Source organism: Drosophila takahashii, chromosome 3R (genome assembly GCF_030179915.1).
Source record: "Drosophila takahashii strain IR98-3 E-12201 chromosome 3R, DtakHiC1v2, whole genome shotgun sequence".
NCBI classification, from domain to species: Eukaryota; Metazoa; Arthropoda; class Insecta; order Diptera; family Drosophilidae; genus Drosophila; species Drosophila takahashii.
In genome coordinates this window covers 36901007-36918800 of record NC_091681.1, presented here as the reverse complement: position 1 = coordinate 36918800, position 17794 = coordinate 36901007, and the positions used below count along the sequence as shown (strand labels likewise).

Below are 17794 nucleotides of genomic sequence, written 5' to 3'. Positions count from 1 at the left end.
TATAAAAAATATGCTTTTAACTAATTGTACGTTTTTAGAATTCGTTTTACTTTGTTGTGAATTTAGTCATTGTTATTTATTACAAATTATAAAAACAAAATTGTGCCAATGAATTGATTTATTTTACTTAATGCAGTTCTTAAAGTGGCCTTTTCCACTTATGTAAATGTGTAACACCTAATATGTAAAGTTTTGTTTTTTTATAGTGTAGTTTTTAAAATATTAAGAAATAGATATTAATTTTTAATTTTATTAAAAAAAGAATTTATCAAGTATGATTTTCCGTTAAATCTAGCTATTTACTTAGCTTTACTTTTGAATGTTTCTGCTGCCCAGCACAAGGGGAAAAAGGATGAATAAATAAGTTATTTTAATAAATTATAATATTTATAATAACCAATTCTATCAGTAATTTATGATATTTATTTTCTGCTGCCTTATTGTCTGGCTAGAAGAAGCCATTAGAATGTAGCTTGCACTATAAGTAATCATAAATTTTAAAGGATTTTAATATATTTTTAGTGTGATTAGCTGAAAATTAAATATTTTGTAATTTTTGCATAATATTTGTTGAACCCCTTCCCCCACAACCAAATCAACATTTTTTTTTTCTTTTCAGGTAAAATAAACCTATTTGATGACTAATAATTATTATTAATTATTATTATAATTATAATTATAATCTGTTCTACATTCAAATAAACAACAAATTTCTTATGATCCCCATTTGCCTTATTCAAATTCAAAACAGTTCAACTTTTGCGCCAAAAAACTCGAACAAAACAGGCCCACAGGGTGATTCGTCACATATTTAAGAAAATGAAATATATCGATGATAAATTGACAGCGCCGCGAATACAGGCCAGCCAATTTCCCGCTAAATTTGTTCAATATTTTTGTAAATTTGCGTTAAATTTACAAGATTATTATAAAAACTTCTTTATAAAACAAATAAAACCATTTATTTTTTTAACTAAATTTCTTAAAATTCCACCTCTTTTGGCTAGTCTTTCCCGCCAGAAACAGCTACTTTTCCTGATCACGAGTTGGCAGCCCCTTTAAAAATGGCGTCACTTCTTCGTGTCTGTGTAAACGATTCTAGTTGCCGCTGGAAAAAATTCGTAATTCTCGCATAAAACACACCTGCCGGCCGCCCAAATCGATCGAAAAGCGAACGTCCGACTCTGCGGCGCGACAAGCGAGTGAAATTGTGGCTGTGCGAGCGCGATAGACCGCTGAAAAAAGGAGTGCAAAAGTGCGAATCGGGGATACCCGGATACTTCAGGTGTGTGTGTGTGTGTGCGTTGCGTTGCGTCGCTTTTTTTGTGTGTTGCAGTCGCCAGCAGTGCAACGCAAACATTGTGCTAAATTACATAAAAAGCTGAGCATCTAAAGGAAAGCAGGCGAAAAGGGGCAAAGAGGAGGATTTCTGCCACACACAGAGCAAGAGAGAGAGAGAGATTCAGAGCGAGCGAGAGGTCGATAACGATAGCCTTGTTTAGTTATCGCCCTCGATAGCCGAGAAAACAAAAAAAAAAAAAAACAGCGGCGTCCTTTCAGTATGACCCTGCTGCAGACCAACGGATTTCTCACCTGCAGTGTGACCGCGTGAGAGAGAGACACCAACCGGAGAGAGCAGTTATTGTGGTGAGTTCGGGCGGCGCAACTTGAGAACGAAACCCACCACGCTCTCACCCAGAAATCTGGCACAGTGGTAACGAACTAAAAGCTAAATGAGTAATCGAAAAAGGGGAATAAGTCTAGAGCTAGAGGTTAAAAAATTATAATAGTCAGTCAGTTTTAGAAACAATAACAATAGGAGAAGTATTTCAAGTAGTACTCAAATCTCTCCGTATTTGTATGTGGTGTGTGGGAGAGCACTCGCGTATAGTATATACACATGTGCAAAAGAGAGAAAGAGCAGGCCGAGAAGAGAGCGAACGAAAAAAATATCGCCACAGTTGCCGTATGCCGCCTTCGTCGTCGGTTGGTGGAAAAGATATAGAAATCTTTTATATACACTCAGTCGGTTTTTAATATATTCTGCAGCCTTAAAAAATCAAAAAACCAAACCCGAAAAAAGAATAACGCAAAAGCGCAACTAAACAAAGCCGAGTGCAAAATTCAAGCCACAATTTCCAAGGCGAATGCAAATTTTTCAAGTGCGCAGTAAGCGGCTAAATCCCCAGACGCAATTCGGTGTTTCTCAAAAGTTTTAATAAATAAATAAATATGTAATTACATTCGCCAGCAGCTCACCCACACGCACACACACACATGCGTATCGAGGAGATTCGTTTAGAATTCGTATATGCATATATATTTTTTACTTATATTATTTTTAGAATATCGATTTTGTTGCCGCGTGCGTGTGTGTGTCTCTCTCGCACCGAGTGTGTGTGTGTGTGTGAAACATACATATTTATGATAAGTGTGTGTGTCAAGCAGTAAAATGTGTTAAGAATTATGTTCATATAGACACAAGTTACCTAATCTTACTGCAAAAAAGAAAGGAATTAAAAGAAAAATAGAAGAAAGGAATCAACAAACCAAAGTGAATCGCAAGAAAGAGCGAGCGAGCCCCAATCCCCATCAAAACAGCTGCGCTCTCACCTTTTTACTCATCCTCTTATCCTCTCTCTCTTCCCATTCACATTCTCATGCTCCCCTCCCCATTCCCCACACACATACACTTTTAAGATCTTTTTGTGTATTTTGCTTTGACACCGCATTTACATGTGTTGACCCCACTTGGACCCCGCCCCCTCTCGTGCCGCCCCTCGCGATGCGTTGTGCAAAATTCTCCCGTGAACTACAGTTTTAATTCAATTATGTCAACTGCTATACACACATCCACAGTGAAACCCAGCGAGCAGTGCTAGAAAGCAAAAGAAAAAAAGCATCTTCGTGACGTACAAGCGGGAGAGAACCGAGAAATCGAAAAACAGCAACCAGAAACTGAGAATCAAGCTGAGAAAACGAGAAAGGTATGCCAAGACCAACGGAAGTTGGCCCACAACAAATTCGAATTCGATTCAAATCGAAACCATTTTGGGCCAAAAGCTCGCTCCATTTCCGTTCAATAATGCTTAACCCTTTGATTGCTCACGAGACATTTCCGTAACTACCAAAATAGGGTCATATCTTCAGTAACTCAATAGATAATTACCAGCCTATAAGATTCGAGTTATTAAGACTTTGAGTTTTTAAAGGGAATTTGGATATAATATATTTAGTGTTAGGGAAAACATTATTGGACGGCAAGTTTCTGAAGATTATTAATACCATACAATCTTAAGATCTATGTAAATTTTTTAACTAAAACAATTTTAGGTCAATGAAGTCAAGGTATAGAATACCGTTATAAAACGACACCACAAAAAAATTACATTTTACTTATTTTCAAAAATTTACTAACCTTATAAACACTTTTTTTTATTCTCCATGAAGAAAATAATATTTTTCACCGGTGTTATAAAATATTCCAAAGTATTATCAAAGTGTTAAATCAAATATGAGACCAAATTCCAATAAAAATTTCTCAACAATTTAAGTAAATACGCATAGGGTTAATCTACAGCCAACCGAAAGTCAGACAAAGAACTGGTTCTAATTGATTGAGTGATTTCTAGACGGCGGGGCTGACGGGGGTTAAGTGGAGGGGCAGAACCTGAACGGCAAATTAACAAGTTCCAATTGATACATACGTGTGTGGGGACACACGAAATTCGTCGAGCCTACTCGAAATTAGCATAAATGTGTCAAAATGGTAAATCATTTCGGGTTCACCAGTCACCGAGGTGACAAGGCCCTTGCATTGCCCTGGAATTAAGCCATTATATATCTGATCCGACGATCAGTTTGATTACAATAATCCATAAGGTAGCCAAGCACGCCCAGCGGAGAGTCCCCAAATTGAACGTGACTTGTGTGCAATTGAATGGCAAAGAAAACAAGATCATCGCTCGGTTGGGTACTTAAGTTTTCAGCCATATTATTTCCAGTTTTCTAGCTGCGTCGATCGTTTTTTTTCGCAGTTTGCCCAAGCGGGTTTGTCACCTGCCATTAACTGCTTTTTTTTGCCGTGTTCGTGTGTTGGTAAAGCACTACTGGCCCACTGTTTTCGCGGTAGTTAACTTGGCTTTGACGTCATGGTTTTTGTCAAATAAGGCTTGCACTTGAAGATGCAGTTTAGAATCCCTGCTTCAAGTAGTATTCCTTAAATACGTTATGCAAACTTGGAGGTGCAACCTATAAATCATTAGCAGGTTGTGAAATAATCTTGCTGTAGATAGAACCACTTGAAAAAGTTGTTCTATAAGCTGTAGGATTTTTATTGTTATTTTTATTTTTGTGGCTTCGACGTTTCGCTCCCATTTTCGTTGTTTGAATTTCAATTTGCAACCACTGACAAATTAAAATGTGCTTCCCAGTTGACACATATCATTAATGGGTTTATTTAAGATCTATTAACCTTATATAACCTCTTGAAACAACGATGCACTTCGAATATAAGTTAGGAATGCTAATAATAATAATTTCTGGGATAATTCGATAAATTTTTAGAGTATATTTCTAGGGTCTACTTTCATATTAATCGATTTCTCCCGTTTCTGAACCAATTCCTTGGCGAATTTTTCTATTTCTGAAATATTTTAACGAGTTAACCGAGGCAGTCAACCCAAATAAGTGTCATGCCAGCGTGTGCAACAATTTGTATGCTCACTTATTGTCTGGTCACTGGAGTTTTCACTACGATGAAGAGGAGAATGTAATGCTGCCATAAAATGCCTCCGCATACAAAATGGAAGCTCCGTATATCGGGTGAAAGACGAGAGCTCTATTATAAAATTACCAAGTCTCTGGGGCATTACTATATACTGTAAGCTATATATACCCACTACCCTCCCCGGACGACCTGCTTTGCGACTGTTCACCTTTTTGTCGGCGCTAAACGCACATTCTCCCGGCAGCCGATGTTAATTTCGCTGCTGCAGCTTTAACTTTTCTGCCTGGCCGCAGAAGTTAAAGAGCGTGCTCGGAGTCAATTTGCCTTTTGGCTTTTCCAGCTGCCTTTGCTGCCTGTAAGTTGACTCCTTTCTCCGCCGATTTTCCTCTGCCAGCTGAGGCTTGGTAACCTCTTAATGACCACAAAAACACACTCGTTGTGCACATTCTGCTGTCTGTTTTGACATAACTGACCTCACTCTTAGGCGCCTTAGTGCCTTATGTGGGCTATGGGCTATGGGCTACGGGCTGTTTTCCCTCACATTTTCTCCACCTCGTTATGTACGGATTGTTATTGCTGTGGGTTATGCCTAGCCTGTCTCTCTGAAACCGTTTTCCTAATTTCACACGGAGAAAAAGTTTCTTGAGTAGGTCTAATTCTATTTTAAAAGCAAACAAAAATGTTTTATAATAAATTTTCATACTTATAATTTAAACTTACGAAATATTTTTGAATTTTGCTTTTTGATTTCAGATTGAATGTGTTTTTCCTTATTTAGACATATCTTTGCCTAGAATATTCCTATTTTATAGAACTTTGGAATAAAATATATAGAACGGATCAGTGGCGGATCCAGGATTTGATTGTGGAAGGGGATTTCAAAAAAATTTTGTGTTGCATACTTTTTGAATACCCAATTTTTTTTTTCCAAGATATGCTTTTCAAGAAAAGCACGCCTTTATTAAAATAAATATAAAAAAGAATCCAAACAAAACCTTTGTCGTTTTATATTTATTACCGTGTATTTCCTACAGAATCTCTCTTTGTTTTTTCTCCAAATTCACATTCTTACATACTTGCACTTTCCTGGCTGCTCTAAAAATAAACCCCCAACCCATATTTCTTTCAACTCCATTCAAATCGAATTGATTTACTCCAACTTTGGTGTAAACAAAGATATAAAATTGCAGCCAGCTTCGATGAATTGCTCTGTATCGAATTCCTTCCCAGGCATCTCGATGAAAATATCTGCGAAATGTAAAGTTCTCTACGAAATTCTCGACAAATCGCTTATTCAATCTATTTGCTGTTTTTTTTTTTATTTTGTTTGCCCCACCCTCTCATTTCTCTCATTTCTCTGGTTTTTTGTGTTTGACTTGAAAATATTTTCGTTATTTGCTATGGGGCCAGTTCGCCCGAAGCGAAACTACAGACTGGTCAGGCTTTTTGTTTGATTTTTTGTTTGTTTGTTCTATTGGCAATTGAGAGAATCCGTTGCTGCAATGGGAAAAAATCAATTTTATTTGCTAGTTTGTTAGGCGAATATGTGTGCGAGTATTTGTAGAATTCATGAAGCTAGCGGTGAATCGAATGTATATGGTATAGGGGTATAAACCTCAGTGCTACTCTAGTGTAAACATCTTTAGCGCACCGCAAATTAATGACCGTCTGAGTGGAGGGCAAATGGTTCTCTCATTATAATTAGACGACTGTCTGACTTTTGTACTCTAAACGGCTTGCTGAAACGTTTACTGGGCCGAGGCCCAGATTTTTGTGCCCCTTTGTTTTGCAAAATGTTTGCATTTTTTACTTCGCACGGCTCGCTAACGAGAGGAGCAATCAGCTGTGGCAGCCAGAAAATGAGATGAGAAAAAACGCCGCGAAATGAAACGATAAAAAGTCAATTAGCCACACTAAAACTGGAATACCCTGCTTTTGATTTGTTGAAAAGTACGCTTTTGGGTTTACAAAATAGAGGAGGCACACAGAAACAAAATTGTATATGAAATAGGGTCAATTCTACCTTATTTCATATCAACATGACATTTTTTCATATCACATAAAATATTAAAACTAGTATTTTTAAACAAAAAACGTAAAGTAAGATAAACAAAATCTTTGATCTTTAAAAAATATTAAATAGAGAAGCACATATCAATCTGATCCTTTGTCAATTTTTTTCTGTGTACAAATGCTGGCGGCGAATTTAGTTACAAATTCTCCTTGCATAAATATTGATTTTGAGAATGTGAACTCGGCCATTAATTCATTTATTTATTTTCATATTCACCATCGATTTGCTTACTTCAATTGTAACCAATTTGTATTGTTACATTTTAGATAATTTATTTTTCTTTGGGTCGAAACACTGAGTAAATATTGATTTTTTGATTGTGAACGCGTCAGGGGGACATGTCCATTAATTTTGTTTTCACTATTTTAATGGATGACCTGCTGAATCTATCTATCTGTTTTCCCTTTAGCTTGTCAATTAAAGAAATATTGATGAGAAATTTGCTATAATCCTTTCAAGTGCAATGCTAAAGTTCAGTTTTGCATTTTGCGTGTGTATTTTATTGCTCGCAATTGTCGATTTGCCAAATTTTCGGTTGTCTATTGCATTTATTCCATGACCTCATAATAAACTGGCACTTTTAATCAGCTTAACATTTAATCGATATTGTTATTCATGGCAAACCTTGCCGCACAAAAGTGTGTGTATGTGGTCTGTGTGCCAGGGAAAAGTCCATTAAGAAAATCTACATTCATTTGGCGGCTGCTGTCTAGCAAAGTCTTTAGAAATATTTTAACATTTTATGTCAAACATTTTCGTTTTTCTCATTTTCTCGTTCTCTCTCGGCGATTTGTATGCCTTTTTCCTTTGCTTTTTGCGGCTATTAATGACGTTTTCAACCGCACAGAAAATATAATTTTAGACTGGTGAGAAATTTCTTTTTGCTGATATTTTTACAGCCAACCGAGTGGCAGGGGGGCATTAAATAAATTTCCGTTTTTCCATTTGCAGTGCAGTTTGGAGCGTATGAAATTTATTTTCGAAAAGAATATTCTTAATTTATTTCTTTTTTTCGGGGAGGCTATTTATAGCCAATTTAAATTGGTGAAAATTCTTGGACATGAAATCAGTTGACCTTGAATTCGATTTCAGACCAAATGTGCTCCATTATTAATCCAGTCTTGGTTTGTTATGGCCACAATAACTCGACGCCTTGGACAAAATCAATACACAACAACGCTCGAATCGGCGACAGCTGCAGCAATTAAATAAAATCGCATTGCAACGCACACTTAATAATAATTACCACTTTACAAAAATAGATGGAAGAATTTGAAGGAATTCCTCAGCAGGTGGCAAGCTTTTTTTTATAGATTTATTTTCTTCCTATCTTATCTTGTTCTTCACCCTGAGATACATTTTCATCGTCTTTTGTTTGTGTGCTGCCGCCGTCGCCTGTGTTTATGCGACATTTTTGCGCTGATTTTGATTAGGCGGCAGCCACGCCCACCCACACACAGCACCGACCGCTTATCACAGCTCAAATCGCTTAATTAAAAAGCACAAAATGAAAAAACAAAGCAGGAAAAAATAAAAACCCGAGAAAGAGAGAGAGGTGTGCGCTTTTCAATAGAAAATTTTCCATGCTTTGGCATTGAATTTGCACTGGCACATATATTTCATTTTTTTTTTACTTAGTAGCACATACGCAAATCTGAGCACTAGACCAGAATATATAGTATACATATACACAGAAAAAAAATTGATATGAAATAGGGTCAATTCTACATTATCTCATATCAATAAAAAGCCGATATGATTTATGTCAAATTTATGATTCCATCATATCAACATATTATTTTATCATATCATATAAAATAACAAATCTAGTATTTTTTGAACAAATAATGTAAAATGATATGAATAACTCTTTAAAAATATAAAATTGACCAGCAGCACATATCAATCTGATATTTTGTCAGTTTTTTTTTCTGTGTAGTCTATATATATATAGAAATACCTCTGTAGGTGGTGACGCTATAGGCAGGGCTATATTTCATTGGACCGAGTAAAGCGGCGTCTGTCGCAAAATTTGCATTCTTTCAGCCTTATGTTTCATTTGGCTGTTTTCTTTTTTAATTAGTCAAAGGCTGTCGCATTCGTCGTGTGTCTTGGTCTTAATTATTTAATTAAATTGAGGAAACTGTTGTGACTGCCGCTGTTGTCTCTTTACGATTTCGTCATTTTGTTGCTCTTGACTGGGCTTTTGGGTCCCCCATTTAATAATACAGTACATAGAGTCAAAAGCCGAAACCAAAACAGAAAACCCCGCCTCGAAACATATAACACTTGTCGCTGATGCAATTAGTTGTGGCTTTTGTGTCAACATTGTCAACTAATTTCGTGGCACTTTCTCTTTTTCTTTCCTTCCACCTCGGCAATAAGTTAAATAAAATCTTACATAAAAACCAGAAGCACATGGCATTTGCTATGCAGCGCTAGAAGTTATGACAGATGTGGTAATCAAATTAAAAGATAAGAAAGCTTGGTGGCTAGAATATATCACATTCTATTGAGTTTGAAGAATATTGGTGATAATTTTTTGAATGAGTGGAAGGATTGGTTCTAAATAATTAATTAACGAAATTCTTTCTAAAACTTGGATATGCTGTTCCTAAAGCTTAAGCAGAATTACTGGGTTTCCTATTGTTAAGATTGACCCTTTCAATACAGTTTTCTTTTATTTGCCTTGATTTTAATTGCCAACTCTAAGAAATAATAATTCCAGGAAATCCCCCTTTAATGAGAATATTTTCATATGCTCTTTGAATAATCGTATACCAGGAACTATTCTCTTTGACCCTGTTTTCCGCATTGAATTTTCCTTACCAGGAACTAACTTTCTAGGGGGTATTAAACGCTTTTCACTTGGCATAATTAAACATAAATACTAGAAAAACCCCTTGATTGTCAGTAGTGCATCCTTTTCGCATTAAAAGCAAGAGTCCTTGGACAAATGCATTGCACAAACACGTGCTAACAGACATACACCCACGCACTTGGTTAATAAATGCTCAATTGCGCAAAAGGAAAATGTTTTCCTTTTCCCACAACCAACATTTGCTGACGTAGAGCACTCTACACTTGTTATACCAAAACCAAAAATAGAAGTATAAAGTCGGGTCTATTTTTGTGACCCATAAAGTGCTGCTTTTCCCACCTTTCCCCACGCTTTTTCACGTTTTTTCTTTACCTTTGTCTTTGTGTCAATGTCGCATTGCGTGAGTTGGTTTCATTTGAACTTTGGCGAGGTGTTTTCACTATACGGGGGAGGTGGCGCCTCATTTCATTGGAATTTTAGTTGCGGGAGGTACGAAGGGGGCTTAGTTAAGTGGGCTATCAATAAATTGAATCATACTGTCAATTGAAATTAATACACTGGGGCCAAAAGACCTTGAACGTGGCTTAGGGCTTTCAAATGAGTGTGTGCACAGAAAAATAAATCTTAATGAAATACGGTCAATTCTAACTTATTTCAATAAAAAGGCTACATGATTAATATCAAATTTATGATTCAAAAATATGAAATTGATATTTTATCATTTCGTCAAAGATAATAAAATACTGTTTTAAAATACCAAATGTAGTATTTTGTAGTATAATCTTTATTCATATCAAAATGATATGAATAACTTGATCTTCAAAAAATATCAAATTGACCTGCACATATCAAGCTGATCTTTCGTAAATTTTTTTCTGTGTTTGTGTTTGGCATTTGGTTGATAAGAAAAGCTCTGTACTCATTCATGCTGATGCATCTGTCGGATGCATTTTATTTCGCTGAGCTTTATTAGCTGACAGTTGCACAAGTTAACCCTTTTTTAGGCAAAGCTCATCTGTTATCTCTGAAACGCACTCATTCTTCATTTCTCATCTGTTTTTTTTGCAAACTCGCCAAACATCAATCGATAGTTTGGCTTGCCATTGTGTTTGCCTGCCATTAAACTTGGCCAGCAACTTTTTCAATCGAGTTGCCAACTTTGTCTTCTGGCCGACAGCTATTCTCCCTCCCCCTTCCCTTCCCCCCGAGATATTTTCTAATTTAATTTATTACCGCTTCTGTTGTTCATCTTGCGCTTGTTAAGTGTCCTGAATGTTTAATGTCGTCGTTGTTCATGTTATAACAAGTTGTGCTACGATTTACGCAGTTACTATTTGTCCCAAAGTGACCCAATTCCCTTGGAAATTTCTTCTAATTTCGTTGGCTCTGACCAAAAACTCGGTGTGTGTGTATCCTGCGCAAAAGTCAACCAAAACAAATCAAAAATGCAGCCCAGAGAAATGTCAAGTGATGGGGAGGCGGCTGGGGTTTTTCTCCATTTCCCAAAAAGAATGAACAACAGCAGTCGTGGCAGAAAAGTCTTTTCCCTTACACTCAACGCTGACCACCCACTCGTGACATTTACAATTGTGTTTTCTTCTTTTTGGCAGTAGTTCACTCGGGAAAAATTCCTTTTAAATGAGAAAAAAATATTTGAAATTTAATCTCCCAATTTTATATTTTTTATAGAAGTAGAACAATTAACAAACATTTAATCAAACATACATACTTGGTTTCCTTTAAAAACGTGCAGAAAATACATTCCACACATGTGGAATTTATTAGTTTCATAGACCTTCAATTAGCGTAAATGGAAATACTGACTCATTACATTATTATTTTCTATTTTTGAAAACGGCTACAATTTTAGATGTTTTGTGTGCGAATATGTTAAAATTATTTTAGCATGCGTCACTATATTCACGGAAAATATATCACAAAAGTCATTGCCCTTCCTTAATATTCGCATTCGCTTGATAAAAGTATGGAATTTTTTTGTGTGGATAGGAAAAATATATTGTTAGTATAGTTGATAGATAATTTTTATAAACTTTTTAAAAAATTATTTTTAGATATCATAAAGATTTTTTCTTAGAGATTTGCCAAATTAGAATGGGGAAAGTGTTTAGTTGTTTGAGCATCGTATTTCTCTCAGTGTATGTCTGGTTATGATGGTCGTCGCGGATGACTGGAGGGCACACGCTGAGCGGTCCAAGTGCTTACATTGTGCAAACTTTCGCTTCTTGTGCAGCTGATGATGCTGATGTTGATGCGATGCTGCTGATGCCGCTGATGCTGCCTCTCTGTTGATGTTTTTGCCACGGCTGTTGATGTTGCTGATGGGCATCGCTGGGGCCTGAAATCTTATAAAACTTATTGTTCCATTTCCTTTCACTTTATGTAAATTAAACAGTGCATTATTCTTGCATATGGGCGAGTTGTGGAGAAGAGGGAAGGCCAAGTGGGTGGTAGAACACAACAATACGGTGGAGTGCGAGATACATGCAGATATTTGCATTTTGCACTTGGCACATGTGCCAAGTTCTCTTCTTTTTTATTTCTCTCCTGCTTGCTGTTTGCTTTTCGTTTAACGAGGCAAAAGGGTCGGAAAAGCTGTTGCATATGTAAACTTAATGGCTCTGCGCTGATTTGATTGATTCCCCGATATCAATACGGGGACAGTGTGTATCCATTGCGATAAGGTCAAGGTTTGGTCCCTCCCTCAGTTCTTATTTTTGCTGAAAATGCGCAATGGAAATTTTGTAGCAGTCGAACGTTGGTTTATCTATTATGGTAAATAGTTAAATCAAGTTTCCAATTGTTCCAATAAAAAAAATTTTTTTCTTTAAGTAAATTTAAATTTAATTAAATTTAAACCATATTTACAGCTTCATAAGATATAAAGATATACAAATTTTTAATTGTTATCCTATATTTAGAGTAGATAAAAATTTTTCCTGTGCATTTGGGCCCGCCCACAGCAACAGGCTTTCATCGATAACTACCATTACCGTATAGAAATCAATTTCATGCTGACAGCTTTGATGATTTCCCAAGTACGTACTACGTAGACACGCAATGAAACGCAGTTTATAATTTTTGCCACTAAATTCCCTGTGCATGCCAGTAATTTGTAATTTGATGCATTTGGCGTTCGGCGTTCGGTTTTCATCTCTCGCATTTTCACTGTCATGCCTTGATGGAGATTGCTGTAGACGACTACGACTGGAGAATGGAGAATGTGGAATGGGGAATTCTCACCGACCATGAACTCATCTCTCGTGCGTTGCACAAAAGGATTTTGCCAAGTGCCCCATGTGTGTGTGTTTGTGTTTTCGAGGAGGAGCATTTACTGCGTAGTTTTTCCACAGTTTTCCCCGCTTGGTAAACCGTCTGCAGCCCCCAATTCCTTAGACACGTTTCAAGTACGTAGCGAAAAACGAAAACAGTGCGCAATATTTTCACACTGGAGAGGAATGCGACGAGAAAAGGGTGAAAGTGGCGAAAGGGGAAATTCTGCTTATCATCGTGTCACTTTGCATTACATAAAAATGTGAGAGAAAACCCTCTGAGAACCTGCGAATTTGTGCACTACATAAACACCATAGAAAATGGGTATTTGGGGGAGAATTAAAATCCAACTTAAATGCTAAACCAGTCGCTGTTTTCCAACTGGCGTCCCCCAATGTCAACAAACGAGCCATATCAAAAATCAATACAAATATGCATTAAATATTTGCCAAGTACTCAATGCATTGGAATGGGGAAGTACGAATACGAATAAGAAAGCTGAAAGGCAATCAAAATGAATGGGGTTTTCCCTAAAAGGCTTATGGCTTTTATTATTTATGACCAACTAAACTAAATTTACAATTACAGTAATGGTCGAATTGAGATTAATGTGAATTGAGGGCATTAAAATAAAAATGTTGAGACTTTTATCTATCCTAAACCAAATTAAATTAAACACACACCTTGTTTACAATATCAAGACAGTACTCAGGGAAAATAATCAGAAAATTCTAAACAAACTGAAAAGAAGCTAAACAAATTATGGCTTATTATAGCTTAATTCGTTTATTATCTACTGTATTATTGGGACATGCATGGTTTATAATAATAACAACTTAATCTCTGATAATGTGCCTTTGATTAAGATAGGAAAATTCATGAGTAATTGTGTTCTTTTTTGTGTTTAAAAGTTTATAAAGCTTATTTTGAATAAAGATAATGCATTCTAGGAATCGTTACCAACTAAGCAACTAATAATGAATTTGAAATAGTGAAGCAAAAGTTGATTTCAACTTTTGGTAACGTTCAAAAGCTGTTCTCACCCTCGAACATTTTATTTAGCTTATTGATTATAGCTGGGAAACCAATAGACATGCGTCAAATGCATACTATTGAAGGAGGAGGCAGGATGAGCTATAGTACCCGAGTGTACATGTGGTTGAGAGCTAACAATCATCGATGGTGGGGCGACGACATCCTTGAAAAGTGACAGAATAATATGTAAAAGCGTAGATTTTACAGAGCTATGCTGTCATTTACAAAATGTATACTACACCCCGATGCTTATGCTTATATAACATAATCTTAAACGATAAAAACATATTTCTTATGTAGGTTCTACAACGCATAAGATTCTTAAGTTAATCGATTAAGATACAAAATCATCGATAGTAAGCTCCAATCGATAATATCGATATTGATGTCGAAGCATTTCCATCCCTAATTGAAGAGGCATAGGGTGGGAAAATAATTTCCCACCAATGAGTGGGCGAAGACTGTCGACTGGCGCTTAGTCATTAGATGACCGAAACGATGACTGTGTTTTAGTGGTTGGGCGGCGAAAATCTTATAAATGCCAGCAGAAAAGCAGAAAACAACAGGCAAACAAAGCCCAGCCAAAGCAAAAGCAAAACAAAACAGCAGAGGAGAACAGAAGCAAAGTGAATAGCACTGGCCACAAAGCGGACTTGTCTCATTATTTTGTGAGCTGTGAGCCGCCCTCCCTGGCTATTTGTTATTGTTTTTCACGATGATATGCTGGGGAATTTCGCTACCACTGCTGAGTAAATAATGTCATAAGGTCACACGCACAACAGCACACATTAAAGGGGGAATACTGTGGGCCTACTAATGGTCAGCCATTGTTGTTTTTGGTCATTTGTCTTGGGACTTTTGGGCTGGGCTGAACTGAACTACGATGGGCTGGGCAGAGAGCCCCGTTGATGGTTTTATATAAAATAGCATAATAAATGACCACTGGCCAGCCCAGTCTTCTAGATTCGCTATCGTCGCTCTGCTGCCTGCCGGCCTGCCCCCATATTAAATGTCACGTCGGGGTTGACATTGTGTTTGCTCTCTCGCAGAGGTCCCCGCCCCACAGCGAAGGTGATTGAAACAAATTAAAGCGAAAAAACAGTGCAGAAATTCAATTATTAACAGGGCGACGCGTTGAAAAGCGCTGACCACCGTCACTCAGCGTGGAAAATAAGTAGAAAAGAGCCTCCGTCAAAGGCAGCTGTGCAAACTTTTCATTCTCCACTCGCACCCACTCTCTCTATATTTTGCTCTTTTTACCTTTCAGTAGGTTCCGGCTGGCCAGCTCACACTCAATCACACACATGCGTATTCTGGTTTGTCAGACACTGGAAAAAATTTAACAAAAATGCTTTAAAAACGGGGTTGATACTGACATTTTTACCTAAAAACATCCCTTCACTATAGCTTACAACATATTGACAACTAGCTATTTCTCCATATTTAATATGTGGTTTTTCTTTAAAACATCAATATTATCGAATCGATATTGTGAAAATATCGATAATATTCAAATTCTACCGGGTTAAATGTTTCTTCGAATTAAAAGACAAGTAATAATCTTTGAAATGCTAAGAAAATAATATTTAACATTTTAACATTTTGGAAATAAATGCTAAAATTATTATTAAATTTTAAAAATTTTCCGTTTTTATTGAAGTATTTGGAATAAGACTTTTATAGAGGTTTTTCTCTCTCTGCAGAGACGCCCACGCGTCTCGATTTCCATTTCCACCGGCAGACAGGCAGCTGGCCCAAGCCAAGTTGATCGCATTTACCTGTTTGTCACTCATACGCCTTGTGGTCCCGTCCCAGTCAGTACATAGTTGCTTTATTTTCTGGCTCTTTTATTTTGCTGCTCTCTGCATGTGGGTGTGCGACATGTTAAACATGTTTTCGCTTGGAAATCGACGGTGGGCAGTCGTCGTCGGTTTGACTTGCATTTGTGCAAATTTGTGTGCTTAACTGGAAACACTGAACAAGTTCCGCAATGTCGTCCTCGAAGTGAAAACTAACTGTGCTGCTGCAGCAGCAGCCACACACATGTGGCACCACTTTCCTGCCTCAGAGAGCCAGCCTGCCATTTCCCATTTCCCTCAAATTGAAGTTCAACCTGGTATGATTTCTCCCCCTCGAAACAAACCATGCAAATGAATGAGTTTTCCCTGCCAGCTTGTGCGACGCGTCCTTCATTTGGCTTCATTTCCGTTGAAGATGACAGCGGCATCTAGTTTCCGGTCAATGGCTTTTCCGGGCTCGTTTTGATTTAATTTAGACGCCATGCTAAATTTAATTTAACAGTCAGTTACAGTTGCGAATTGACGAGAAACAACGCTGAGCTGAGCCCAAGTTGGCCACATTTTGGGCTTTGCGGTTGTGAGAGCGTCCAGCTTGGGAAGTGCTTTTGGGTTTTTCGGTTTTCGTGGTCAGCCGAGGGAAAGTTCAGTTCAGGACTCAGCAATTGCCATACGTCAATCAATCAATCAATCAGGAGACGGATTGCATTGGCAAGTGTTGCACATGGGACGTTTCCTTTGTTGTTCACTGTGTTTTTCAGAGAAAGTAAAGGAATTGGTTTAATCAAAGTAAAAATAAAAATATTGAGGGTTAACCAATATACCAAAATGAAATTTTGTTGATCTTTTTAATACCTATCGAAATATAGAAGAAATTTTTTAAATCGGACCATTCATTAAAAAGTTATGAGCAAATAAAAATGGAATTCAAGCAGTGTATCAAGCAGTCGCTTCACTGCATGCATGTCTCTATCTCTCTCGCACTCCCTTTGGCTGAGTAACGGGTATCTGATAGTCGAGTTGCTCGACTATAGCGTTTTCTCTCGCTTTTCTTTTGTATAATCCATAAAGAGCCAGAATTCCGCTTGAATTTGAATGCTCACCTTGGTTTTTAGTGTTGCCACAGTCCCCAGTATTTTTTGTTATCAGCTATCTGTTATCTGGTAACAAAGAAATCACAGGCGAAGCCTTTATCTCCTCGAACGCACACACAAACGCACCTGCAAAGCCAACGATTAGATACACCTGAATGTTTCATTTTATCAGACTCTCTTGGGGCTTTTTCGCTGCCTTTCACTGCTCGATGTCATTTTTTGAGTAATTTACACCGATAAGAACTATCTAACTGACACAAAACCCCATACTTTTTCCATTTTTGATTGCAGTGCGCATGTGATGCCAAATATCCATAAAATCCAATAAAAAAGGAAATCAGCACAGGCGAATTACTATGTGAATGCAGCAATCAGCAGTTAGCAGTTAGCCAGCAGCAGCAGCTCTTTCTCAGTTAACCAAATTGATGTGCCATTCAGGAGCAGCAGCAGCGCAGAAACAGAAACAGAAGCACAGGATCAGGATCGGAGCAACGTAGAAGCTAAGCGAGAGTATTAACCACAGAGTAAGGCGCATCGCAAATGCAACAATCCCTCCAGTAAACAATACAAAAATCAACAAGAGCAAACAAAAAGAAACAGGTGAGTTGAGTTGATGACTGATTATGAAGTCACCCTGAAAGCTAATTGATTGCCCCACTTTATTGCAGTAAACGAATTTAAGAAGCAAAAGCGGTTCAAGAGGAATATAACAAATTTAACGCCCCCCGAGTGTCCGTTTGATAAATGCCAAGATAAGTCGTTACCGCTTTAATACCGCCATCAACATTACCCAGCAACAGAAGCTGATCCAGCAACTCGAGCAACAGCAGCAGCAGCAGGCGATCGCTTTCAAGGGGAAGAAACAGAAAAACAAGAAGAAATTGCAGTTGCAGCAGCCGTTGCAGTTGCAGTTGCATATTGATCAGGAAGCGAACGGCGGATCAGTAGTAGAGC

At 37.4% G+C, this 17794-nt stretch overlaps 1 long non-coding RNA gene across 15 annotated transcripts; it reads left to right on the top strand.

Moving 5' to 3' along the window:
* Nucleotides 1-1060: 1060 nt before the first annotated feature.
* Nucleotides 1061-17714, top strand: LOC123003363 (uncharacterized). Of its 15 annotated transcripts, none has more exons than XR_006412565.2 (4): nt 1061-1285; nt 2860-2987; nt 17132-17440; nt 17509-17714. It is a non-coding gene; the product is annotated as an uncharacterized lncRNA (long non-coding RNA). The 15 variants fall into 15 exon arrangements; XR_006412566.2 differs by lacking the exon at nt 2860-2987 and adding an exon at nt 1404-1647; XR_006412562.2 differs by lacking the exon at nt 2860-2987 and adding an exon at nt 1396-1647.
* The last annotated feature ends 80 nt before the right edge of the window (nt 17715-17794 follow it).